We start from the raw sequence: 13486 nt of genomic DNA on the forward strand, positions 1-13486 counted from the left end.
AATCTGAAGAATTGGAAAGTTTTTGAAAGTGATAATAAGATCAATAATTTTTTGACCCTAGAAGGGGAATTTTTTAGCACTAACACAGATGAAGACGTAGTTAGTGAGATTGATCCAGCAAAACAGATACAAACAGACCTATCAGCAGAAAACACAATTCAAATGCTTCGACCAACGAGATTTAACAAAGGGGAAATGCAAGAGCTCAAACAAACAGATGTTGATGAGATTATTGAAGAAGAATATGAGATTATCAATCTGAAAGACAATCATTTGCCCAAAGGATTAACTCCTTTGGAAGATCTCTTTGATTTCAATGACATTCCAAAGAAACCTCAAATGGAACCTCCAAAATTAGACATTGAAGACTACAACATAGGAACTGAACATGACCAAAAATGATAAAACTGTCCAAATATTTGCCCCCTGATCAAAAGCTTAGGTATGTTGAACTGATCAAAGAATTTCAGGATGTTTTTGCTTGGAGCTATGAAGACCTCAAGTCTTATGACACCTCTGTCATTCAGCATACAATACCCCTCAAAGAAAATCAAAAAACATTCAAGCAAAAGCTCAGAGGAATCAACGCTGTACTACTTCCTTTAATTGAAAAATAAATCAGACGAATGCATGATGCAAGGATAATTGCACCAATCAGATTTTCAGGATGGGTCTCTAATTTAGTGCCTACTAGAAAGAAAATAGGGGAAATAAGATTATGTGTTGACTTAAGAAATTTTAACAAGGTTTCTTTGAAGGACAACTACCCTTTACCCAAAATGGATCATATTTTACGGAGGGTAGTAGGTGCTTCTAGGATTTCACTTTTGGATGGATTTTCAGGTTTTAATCAAATTCTAGTTCATCCTGATGACCAAGACAAAACTGCATTTACAACACCATGGGGTACATTCAAATATGTCAAAATGCCATTCAGACTTAAAAATGCAGGGGAAACCTTTCAACGAGCCATGGACATAGCTTTTGCCAAAGAAATTCACAATTCTCTGGTTGTTTATCTTGATGACCTCACTGTGTTTTCCAAAATAGTCCAGCAACATTTAGATCATTTAAGAAAAGTGTTTCTAACATGTAGAAAATATGGTATATCACTGAATCCTAAAAAATCTATGTTTGGTCTAGAAGAAGGAAAACTGTTAGGTCACATCATCTCCAAAAATGGCATCAGAATTGACCCTGCTAGAATTGGAGCCATTCTGCAAATACCTCACCCCAGAAATGTTAAAGAACTTCAAGCTTTTCTAGGCAAGATTAACTTTTTGAGAAGGTTCATACCTAATTTGGCTGAACTAATAAGATTGTTGAACATGTTGAAAAAGGATTCAAAGGTTAAATGGACAATAGAAGCTAAACAAGCATTTGAAGAAATTAAATTGGCTTTGACCAGAACACTAGTCCTCACAAGTCCAAAGTTTGACAGAGACTTCATAATTTTCTCATTTGCATCAGAATACACCACAACAATTGTTTTACTTCAAAAAGACGATCAAGGATGTGAAAAACCCATAGCCTTTTTCAGTAAAGCACTTAGAGATGCACCTCTGAATTACAAAATCATGGAAAAATAGGCCTTTGCACTTGTAAAAGCCATTCAAGATTTCAAAGTCTACATATTGCATTCATATACAATAGCTTATGTGCCAAATGCTGTTGTAAAAGATATCCCGACTTAGGACGGAATTGAAGGCAAACGAGGTAAATGGATAGCTAAAATATTGGAGTATGACATTGAAATAAAACCGACAAAGCTGATAAAAGGACAGGGATTAGCTAAACTCATGACTAAAACAAACTTTCAAGCCCTAGGCATCAATCAACTGGATAACGAATAGGAGAGGGCGACTCCACAAATCAGCCAGGCCTTCTTAGAATCACCTTGGTATGCTGACATAATTCATGTATTATTAAACCTGCAGGCTCCTACAAGGTTATCCAAAACAAAGAAAAGCTTTTTAAAGATGAAAGCTTCAAAATTTTGTATTTTAGATAATGTTATTTTTTGGAAAAATCATGAATGTATTTTATTGAATTGTTTAATAAAGAAATAAGCTGACAAAGTTCTCAAAGAATTTCATGCAGGGGACTACAGTGGACACCTGTACTGGAATTCAACTGTAGATAAAATCCTAAGGGCTGGATTTTACTGGCCAACCTTGTTCACTGATGTAAAGAAGTTTGTCACTGCTTGCCACAAATGCCAAATTTTGAAGGAAAAAGAAAGTTGTTACCTTTTCCCTTGAGACCAATTTCCACTGAAAAACCTTTTCAACATTGGGGTTTAGACTTCATTGGAGAAATACATCCTCCCTCTTCTAGCCAACATAAATGGATCCTGAGTGCTACAGACTATTTCACCAAATGGATAGAAACCATCCCTATTAGACAAGCCAATGATACAGTGATCATAAGATTCCTAGAAACCAACATCTTGTCCAGGTTTAGCTGCCCTGAAAAAATCATAACTGACAATGTTTCTGCCTTCAAATCCAAGAAACTGATAAATTTCTACAACAAATATCATATCACTTTAGGCCATTCCACAACCTATTACCCTCAAGGTAATGGTCTAGCTGAATCCTCCAATAAAAGCCTGATCAATATCATTAAAAAACTGCTAGAGGAGAGCAAGAAAAACTGGCACAATAAACTTACAAATGCACTATGGGCAGACAAACTTACTACAAAAAGATCTATTGGAACCAGCCTTTATGAGCTAGTTTACGGCATGGAGGCTATATTTCCTTCATCTTTAGGAGTTCCTGTGATGAAATTACTGCAACAAGCTCAAGTAGAATCCAATGCTATTCAAAGGAGATAAATCATGCCATCCATTTGCAGCAAACCAAATAAGAAGTGCACCAAAGATCTCAAATGTTACAAGAAAAACTAAAGAAGATATTTCATAAAAGGACCAAAGCAGAAGACTTCTACATTGGAGACAAAGTTCTAAAGTGGGATTCCAGGAGAGAAGACAAAGGAAAACATGGGAAGTTTGACTTCCTATGGAAAGGGCCATTTATCATCCAAGCATTGCAAGGGAACAATACTTACTTTCTGAAGAGTCTGGATGGTACAGAAACAGAAGAAGGACCATCGAATGGTCGAATGCTCAAACACTACTTTGATCCAGTTTGTTGATATCTTCTAACTCTAACATGTACATAAGAAAATTTAGGTTCAAACAGGTTGAAAAGAGTAATCGGCTGGTTCATTTCAGCAGTGGGAATGAGGAGAAAAGTGTAGATAATTCAGAAATCAGTGAAGGAACTTTATAATTTTTATTTTGCCTCATTTCAATTTATCAGAGATTGCAGAAGAAGACATGGGAGTAGAAAACATAGGATCAGACTATCCAGAACAGAGGTACAGTGGTTTGAATCAGCTCTAAGAATAGTGTATATATTTTGCAACATCCTTTTGTATAGTTTCTACAGTCAATAAAGGAAGATTTCAGAGCACAGTAAAAGGTATTCTTAAGGCCATATGACCTGCTGTTCTTGACTTTCCACTAGGGAAACCCATCCCCAAGTGGAGCCAGTGTTATACTCCTATAGTAATAGGTGTCGTATTTCATGATTGACTGATTGAGCTCTGTAATATGTTCACCCTTTCCTTGCTGTAAAGGTTTCCATATTATGAAAAAATCAAAAAACTAAAAAATGTAAAGAGGGTATACCCTAAAAGAAAAATCAAAGGGTGGAAAAAAATAATAATAATAGTTGGTCAAAAGGAAAAATGAAAAGAAATGAACCCCAAATAAAAATACCAGGAAAGTGTGCAAGTCCAAATGCCACTACTACTTCATTTTCTGTGAATAAAGCATTTTGTGCAATTTGTTCCTTCATGCCACAATTGATGAATGGCCAAACAGCTTAATCTTGGGCAGTTCATGTTTCAATTTCCTGTTTTAGAGATAGAGAACAAATTCTGTCCAAACTATTTAAACTTGGCAGATAAGTAGATAGGTAGAGAAACAAAGGAGCTCAACTATTTAATCTGAGCCCTTGGAAGAAATAAGTGCAGACTTAGATAGGCTTATCATGCAAACAAAATAAAAGTGATGAGGGTTTGCCAGTCCAAGTGCACCCAAAAGAAAAAAGAAAAAATGTTAGGCAAAGTAAGCTAGGTAGGTAGATGAAGTTGCAGAATGAAACTTGTGTTTGATTTTGTCTCTCAAAATGTTAATTTTACCTCTATCACAAGTACTATGGTAGATATTTCTCTTGGAATAGCTCAAGTGAGGCATGACTAACTTCCCTTCACACTTCCCCCAAGTCATTTATTAACTTCCCCAATGATATTAAGATTTGCTTAATATCACTAAGCCACTCATTTCATTTCATCATTTGCCTAAGTGAATTCCCATTGTTACTTAGGAAAAATGTGTACTATCACCCCAAAACCCCTATTTTTTCCTTTTGCCTAAGTTTCCAACACTATAAACTTGGCACTCGATTCATTTTTTCATATTAACTATTAACTTTATTATATAACTCCCTTTTGTAATTGTTCCCAAAACCCGTAATATGTATATATATATATATATATATATATATATATATATATATATATATATATATAATCCTCACATTATTAATATTTCCCGACCCTGGTTAGATATATAACCATAAACATGATTTTTGGAGTTGATTGGTTCATTTGGAACCCACCAATAACCCTCCCTGTGTGCATCCTGAATTAATTAACCTATGGTTAATTAATAAACAAGTCAACCCCACGAACCAATGAAAATCACCCCGATACTATTATAAACCATTGTTTAATACATTGCCCCCGGGCATTAACCGCCCTCCATCTCCTATGAGCGCCTGCTGTCCGATCTGCTCCTATCCATCCAACGATCCACATTGATATCGCAACCTGCCTATTTGCCGAACATTAACCTCTAGGGAACCGGTGGTATTTCCCCTGTACCCTGGACACGCGTCTCTCTCTTGTGTTGTTCGTTGCCCCTTCGCCCAAAACCACCCAAGCCCATAAGTGGTGGAGGCAAAACCATTTACCACCCTCTCGTTGACCCTTTGCTGATGTCATCCCACCATGCCACCATTCGTGCTGCCATTTCATCTATCCTGTACCCCCCGCTGATGTCATCCTGACGTCATCCGTCCTTTGGACCATGATTTCCCGCCAAAATCATTTTTGTCAATAAAGGGTAAAAAAGGTCATTTTGGTTATGTTTACTGCATATAGCGCCCGCGCGCTCCAAGCTTAAATCCGACTCAGTTCCAATTTTTGACTGCCTCTTCATCACAAAGGCTCTATCAATGAGCTCGCGGCTTCCCCCAACCAACCATTTTCTAGTTTTTCTTCCTCTTAGAACAGTTTAAAGCAAACTCAGAGACTTCCAAGCCCGCAGAAGAGAAAATCAGATATTTACAGGGATATTTGCTACCCTGACCAGTGGATCTTCAAAGGACATAATTTACCAAAGGATAGGCACTCAAAAGACACATTGTAGTTCTATTTTTGCCAGAAAACAGTGAGCAGGGTCGGTTCAGCATTAAGGAAGCTGATTAAAGTCAAAGAGTATAAGAGGAGCATTAAAGTGTATCAGGGAAGAATTAAAGGCATATCAAATTATAATTAAAGAGTATCAGAGCCGACTAAGAGAAGCAGATCATAAGTTTAAAGAGTAGTTAATACAAACAATCGGTACAGAGCTACAAAGGACACCTGCAAGCCGAACCCTAAAGAGACAGCCTCTAGCACAGCATAAGTTAGTTGTTTCTACTTTGCTTGTAAATTACTTTAGGTTAAACTTAGATATTATCTCAGAGCTTTGATGAGATACCTGTTGTACATATTTTTATTGTATAAATACCCCCTTCATCAGAGTTTTGGAGGGGTGGGGTATGTATAGATTTATTAGATTTTGCTGTAATACTGAAACTTTGGAATAAAAAGCTGTTGGGATCAAATTGTTGTTTGGCCTACTGGATGAAGAATCAATGTAGAAGACCTTTCATAGAATTCTTGACTCAACCCATGGATCAATAAGTACCCTTATATCCTGTGTTTTACAGTTTTCTTGCCTATTATGTCATCTATGTTCATAATCTAAATGATAAAGAGAAAGATTAATTTAGAATTTGCTTAACTGCACTCTGTTTTCAGTCTTTATTATTCTCTGTGTTTTCTTCAGAATTAGTATAAACAATGAATTCTTAATTGCTCCTGCTTCCCCTGATTCTCTCATGTTGATTATTTGATAAAGAATTCTTAATTGCTCATTAACAGTAACCATCCACTTTCCCTCTTTTCAATATGATGAAGGATTCTTAACTGCCCTTCATCCATTTGAGTCCATTCCATCTGATTCCAGCCTTTATTTGTTCATGTTTGACTACCTTGCTCTATGATGCCATCCTCTATAAGAAACCAAATCCAGGAAGCCATCCTTATTTTGACTCCATCATGCCCAATGGACTGAACTCTTCAGTTTTGCTTTAATGTTCTACTGAATCTCACCACCCAAACACAAAACAAAACCCTTGAAACTTCATAACTAGCCTAAAACCTTTAAAAACATAGCTAAATCATAAAGAGAGAGCCCTCTCTAGGTGTAGATTGGCTAGAATCTATATCCAAAAGATTGGTCTATGGTTACCTCGGCCGTATTCCCTTTCTTACAACTTTGGGGAACAACCTGAGTGATAACAAACAACACAAGGCTTTAGACCACTAATGCTCAATAGTTCATATATTCAATGAATAGATGGAGAATACTAACTATACCAGCATATTACATACATAAACACATATGAATGGATAACTACAGGAGGTAAATGAGACTTGCAAATCTAATTTATCAATGCAGAGATAAGATGACCGTTATCTGGCATTAGACACAGTAGAAAACATGAATAACCTATTCAAGTGCAAACATAGAATAGCAAAGAGAATGGACATTGAGCATATAATGGCAAAAGAATCTTATATCACTAGAATGAAGATGTAAAGCTTGAAGGAACAGAGGAGGAACAATCTCTAGAAGTTGAATTTGTATTACATCTTACTTTAAGCTATTTATAGCCTGTTTACAATGCTCCTAAGTTCTAAGAGGCTCAGAGCCTTAATCTGTGTGATCTATATTGTTAACTGATTGATTCCCTCAATAGGCAAGCATGGCTGAGAGTCTTTCTCCTTCTGACAGAAGAGTAACCACTTTCAGATATTTTGGGTAGTTTGTTGCATTGTCTGGGAGTTCTCCCATGTTAGAGATGCCCCACAATCATTTTGTTTGTTCTGGCTGTGTTTTGTTGTGGTTCCATGATCTTTTCTGGTTGATTCAGCTGCGTTATGTTGCCTATGATCCTTGATCACTTCTGTTTTGGGCTAGTTGCGCTCTCTGCTCGATGACTGCTTTGTTAGTTTTGGATGCGTTGTGTGTGCTGTGGCCCTTTCAATTGTTAGCAATTCATGCTTTCTGTAAGTACATAACAACGTTGCCATATTGTTTCTATTTTAAACAGAAAAAATAGGAATATTGAGAAATCCATCTCCCTTGTGTCCTTTTCCGACTTCAAAAGTCCTAAAAAATGGGATATATTTCTATCGGGTCCACCCTTGTCGCCATCGCAAGTCGCAAAAAAGCCTTCTCCTGTGTATTTTCCTTGTATTATGAAATACGCGAAAACACTGAAAAATGCATGAAAATGGGCTTTGGCAGACTTGAAGATATATATATTTGTATTTCGAAACCCATTGGGTCTATCCTTGTTGCCATCGCAAGTCGCATTTGGCCTGTTCCCTTTGTATTTCGTTAAACATGAAAATACACGAAATTCATTGCAAAATGGCTTTTGTGGACTTCAAATTTTATGTATTTCCCTTCCTAGACCCTTTCGGGTTTGGGCTTCATTGCAATCGGTGCTGCCATGTTTCCCATTGTATTTAGTAATATTATAACAAAATACATTAAAATTCATTAAAAATGGCTATGGAGCGGACCTGAAATCTTATGAAAAATCATTTATAATGCCATCAGGTCCGGCTCATCGGGTCACATGCATATATATGTAAAGGCCCCACCCCTTAAGGTTTCCGCCGATAGTAATCCGGTGATGTAACTTGGGCTATCGATCTAGATGCACGATAGATGGTACATGTTTAATCGTCAATCGCAATCTCTCATCCCCCCTGGTCTGTGCCGATAACCGCCAACTCACCTCCACCGATTGTGACCCACCGATCCAATCGTCGGCAATTGCTGATTGGCGGTGTCCAATGCTGATTTCCATTGCCTGTCTGTGCCAATGAAATCTGCCGATGCGATCCGGTGCTTAGATCTAGGCTATTGATCGGCCAGATCTAACGGTTGTTGTGCCTTCTCAGTTTTAAGCCTGCAATAATGGGGTTTTCACTGTTTTAATGTGTTTTTTTCCTCCCGATAGTGCATTTATGCCCTTCCAAGGGCTCTCCTCCCTCACTTGTTTCGATCTTTGGATGATCTTAAGCACTTTTGAAGACTTAGGGAGTGATTTGGAGCATATTTGGATCCATTTTCATGATTTTAAGCAAACTTTGGAGACTTTAAGAGCATATATGGATCCAATTTTGGGCCTTTTGTCAGCAAGGCTAACACTGGCTCCTTCTTGAGATGAAATCCTCCCTGTGAGGTTTCAAGAACTACAAAAAAATGCCTTTCCTGCAAAAAACAAGATCAAATCTTCCTCCTAATGTTGCATTGGGCATGGAGTCTATTTAGCATGAAATAAAAACTTGAAAACAACATATTTACAATACCAAGGTTTGAAAGCCTTAACTAAAATAAAGTTCGAAGAACAGCCCATTGATTGGGCCATCAAAAACATATCCTTCCTTTGTTGCATCCCTTTTGAGAAAACAGACACTAAACTAAAAACTGAGCCTTTTTACCTTTCTATCAAAGGTTTCTCTCTCTTGGTCATTATGAAGGCAATTATGAAGGATTAACCAAGAGAAAGGAACCTTTGATAGAGATATTGAAGGATTTACAAGGCTCAAGTGTCCAGAAGACAATTATGAAGGATTGACTTGCAAAGTATCCAAAACCATCAAAGACTTGCAAAAGCCTATTGATTTGATCCTCTACTTCAAAAACTTTCCAGCATTTGACATTATCAGGTAGAGATGGTCTATATTCACCTCATCTCTGTATGCTTTCAGCCTTGGATGTTTTGCTTGGAAGGTTTTGTACACCTGTTGAATGATAAGTTCTACTTCATACTCTGCTGTGTCATTTGTGGCCTCTATGGTTGGAGCTTTTAGGATGATAGGATCAACTGCTAGTTGCTTTTGCTTATTAGCTTGTTGTTTTGCAGGGACAAGAGCTTTATGAACATGAGTCTCCTTGGGATTATTCATCTTTGACCTCGGATTATATTTGTGTTGGTCTTCAGTTCATAGAACAGCTGCACCGTTCCTCTCTTGGTTGATTTGGTCATTGAATAATGACTTCTCATATGCAGCTAAGGTAAAAAAGGGGGCACTGCTTTTGTCTTCCATACAATGGATCTCATCATCTTCTTCGAACTACTCTTCTTCCATGATTGCATTCTAAAAAGGGACCTCCACCCTTTGGGCTTCATTGTCATCTTTGTTTCTTTGCAGGATCTGAAACTGGTCATTAGTTATTCTATATGGATTTGGATTCAGATTTCTAGCAGCAAAGGTATTAGGAACTCTTCCTTTCCCAAGGTGCTGTTCAATCTTTAATTTGGAGATTTCAGAGGCTAATGACTTTATCATTTTGGTCATTTTATCTATCTTAGGATTAGAGGATGATGAAGAATCTCCCCTTTGGCTTCTTCTATCAACATTTCCCTTGAGCTTCTCTACAGCCATGATGTTTAATTCCACTTCCAAGGCTGCATCCTGCATGTCAGCCAAAGTAGCACATCGCCTCTCCCTCAATAGTATGTAGAAGTCAGAATCAAAAGCACTGGCATAAGTGAGTTTAGCAGAGGTAGTAGTGGGTTTTAATTCATCTAGTATCTTGTTGTACATACGGTTAAACCTCTTATTCAAATCAGACAGCAGCTCACCATTTTCCCTCTTTAAGTTCCCAAACTCAGTGTGGTAGTAGAGGAGATCCTTCTTATCCCCCCAAATGCTTTAGGAATGCATCATCTAAAGCTTCAATATCTGCTATAGATCTTGGGGTTAGTTCTTTGAACCATTTTCTAGCCTCTCCATCTAGGCTTTGGACAAAGACTCTCATCCACACATCATCTTCACTAATGTCGAGTGTATCAGCATAGCTATAGAATGATTCAAGATTTTCTTCAGTTGTAACACCTTCAGTCCCAGTGAGCTTAGGCTTGTATTTTTGATATTCTCCAGTAGGCATGGAATTCAAAGGAGTGGGCAGTATTAGAGGCCCATACCTAGCAGCTATTATTCTTTCCATTTTGGTAGGTGCTTGTGGACCTGCCGTAGCTGTGGTGGCTAAAAGAGTACTAGAAGTCTGAATGATAGAGGGCTGAGGAGTGACTGATAAGACTAAAGGAGTATGATGAATAGGAGGTGAGGTTTCCTTTGTGATTACAACAAAAGGAGAACATAAAGAATAAGGAGCTTTATGAATCTCTGAGAGTTTTTCTTCACTACTAGTATTAGATGATATACTCTCAACATGTATTTGTTCTATTACAAGCCTTTCTTGAAGAGATATAGAAGATTGTTTAGTTTTACCTAAACCTGATGCTCCTTTTTGCAATACCTCTCCCTTTGATGATTTTTTTAGGGTCAGGTACTGGGTCATCTTGTAGCTTCTGAGGATTTCTCTAAGTATGCCTCACAAACTGAGCTAGAACTATGAAGTGGAGTTGCTAAGAGGTTCGACCCCCAATAGAGTTGCCTAATAGATGATTACAACCAAAAACGTGCCCAGACTTTGTCTATCATCAAAGCTGGATCTATGTTGTTTCCCAGGGAAGCTGAGCTTCAGTTTCCTCTCCTCGGAAATGGCGCCAATTATGTTGTCACTCCAGGAAACTCTCCTAGGTTGCAGCTTGGAGATTCTTGGTAATATAATCTTCAATATTGTTCTTAGAACTATTGGAATGGATGATGGTTTGGATCAAGTCAGATAACCATTTCAGCTATTCAGACTCAAGACATGCATGAACACCCTCAACAACACAAGGATTTAGACCACTAATGCTCAATAGTTTATAGATTCAATGAATATAAGGAGAATATTGATTGTACCAGCAGATTACATACATAAACACATATGAATGGCCAGCTATAGGAAGTAAATGAGACTTGCAGATCTAATTTATCAATGCAAAGATAAGATGACAGTTATCTGGCATTAGACACAGTAGAAAACATGAATAACCTATTCAAGTGCAAGAATAGAATAACAAAGAGAATGGACATTGAGCATATAATGGCAAAAGAAGCTTATATTGCTAGAATGAAGATGAGAATCTTGAAGGAACAGAGGAGGAACAATCTCCAGAAGTTGAACCTATATTACATCTTACTTTTAGCTATCTATAGCCTATTTACAATGCTCCTAAGCTCTAAGAGGCTCGGTGTCTTAATCTGTCTGATCTGTCTTATTAAATGATTGATTCACTCAATAGGAAAGCGTGGCTCAAATTTTTTCTGCTTTTGACAGAAGAGTAATCGCTTTCAGATATTTTGGGTAGTTTTTTGCGCTGTTTAGGAGTTCTCCCGCGCCAAAGATGCCCCACAACCATTCTGTTTGTTTTGGCTGTGTTGTGTTATGGTTCCATGATCATTTCTAGTTGATTTGGTTGTGTTGCACTATCTATGCTCCTTGATCACTTTTGTTTTGGGCTAGCTGTGTTGTCTGCTCCATGACTACTTTCTCGGTTTGGGATGAGCTGAGCGTGCTGTGGCCCTTTCAATTGTTAGCAATGCTTGCTTTCAATAAGTACAAAACAACGATGCCATACTGTTTCCGTTTTAAGCAGAAAACACAGGAACATTGAGAAATCCTACCCCTCTGTGTCCTTTTCAGACTTCAAAAGTCCTAAAAAATGGGATATATATCTATCGGGTCCGCCCTTGTCGCCATCGCAAGTCGCAAAAAATCCTGCTCCTGTGTATTTTCCTTGTATTATGAAATACGTGAAAAACACTGAAAAATGCATGAAAATGGGCTTTGGCGGACTTGAAGATATATAAATTTCTATTCCGAAACCCATTGGGTCCGTCCTTGTTGCCATCACAAGTCGCATTCGTTCCCTTTGTATTTTGTTAAACATGAAAATACACGAAATTCATTGAAAAATGGCTTTTGTGGACTTCAAATTTTATGTATTTCCCTTCCCAGACCCTTTCAGGTCTGGGCTTCATCGCAATCGGCACTACCCTATTTCCCATTGTATTTCATAATATAACGAAATACATTAAAATGCATTAAAAATGGCTTTGGTGCGGACCTGAAATCTTACGAAAAATCATTTATAATGTCGTTGGGTCCGACTCATCAGGTCGCATGCATATATATGTAAAGGCCTCACCCCTTAAGGTTTCTGCCCATAACGATCCGGTGATGTAACGTGGGCGGTTGATCTATGCACGCAATCGACGATCCACATTTAATCACTGATCACAATCACTCATTCCCCCTGGTCTATGCCGATAATCACCAACTTGCCTCCGTCGATTGTGACCCGCCGATCTGATCATCGACGATCACTGATCGGCGGTGTCTAGCATCGATTGCCATTACCTGCCTGGGTCAATCAGATTTGCCGATGCGATCCATCGCTTAGATCTGGGCCGTTGATCAGCCAGATCAAATGACTGCTGTGCCTTCTCAGTTTTAAGCCTGCAATAATGGTTTTTTGATTGTTTTAATGCGTTTTTTGCCTCCCGATAGTGCATTTCTGCCCTTCCAAGGGCTCTCCTCCCTCGCTTGTTTCGATATTTGGATGATCTTAAGCACTTTTGAAGACTTAGGGAGTGCTTTGGAGCATATTTGGATCCATTTGCATGATTTTAAGAAAACTTTGGAGACTTTAAGAGCATATATGGATCCAATTTTGGGCCTTTTGTTAGCGAGGCTAACAAAGACCATCACATCCTCTTTGGACTATTCCACTGGATGTTAGGTAGATCCTTTTGGTTCATGTGTGTCTCTTCTTTGGTGGTACTAATACTTCTCGCTTAGAGGCTCACTTTTCTCCCCTCATCGCAGTAGAACAACCTTAACATATTTACAAATAAACACTCACCAAGCACACCTTCTTTCTTTTCAAAGACACCTTTGCATTCCTCTCTCTTGCTAAAAGTTAGAGCCAAGGCATATCTTTAATATATATGGCAATCTGGCCGATATTCTGAATGGGCCTCCTACATCACCAAACGATGTGAGGTCTAATTCAGACTTCACATCAGGGATACCCCTTGATTGACGGATTTCGAGCACCATCAACAATGGTGCTAGAAGGAGGGCCAGATGGGAAGCTAAGCCCGT

At 38.2% G+C, this 13486-nt stretch overlaps 1 pseudogene; it reads left to right on the plus strand.

Annotated features, from left to right (window-relative positions):
• Nucleotides 1–9461, plus strand: part of LOC149145546 (protein KINESIN LIGHT CHAIN-RELATED 1 pseudogene) — a 122387-nt pseudogene extending 112926 nt beyond the window's left edge.
• The last annotated feature ends 4025 nt before the right edge of the window (nucleotides 9462–13486 follow it).

This window comes from Pinus tabuliformis, chromosome X (assembly GCF_031772625.1).
Source record: "Pinus tabuliformis cultivar Carrire ecotype Pingquan chromosome X, CPIR1, whole genome shotgun sequence".
Lineage (NCBI taxonomy): Eukaryota > Viridiplantae > Streptophyta > Pinopsida > Pinales > Pinaceae > Pinus > Pinus tabuliformis.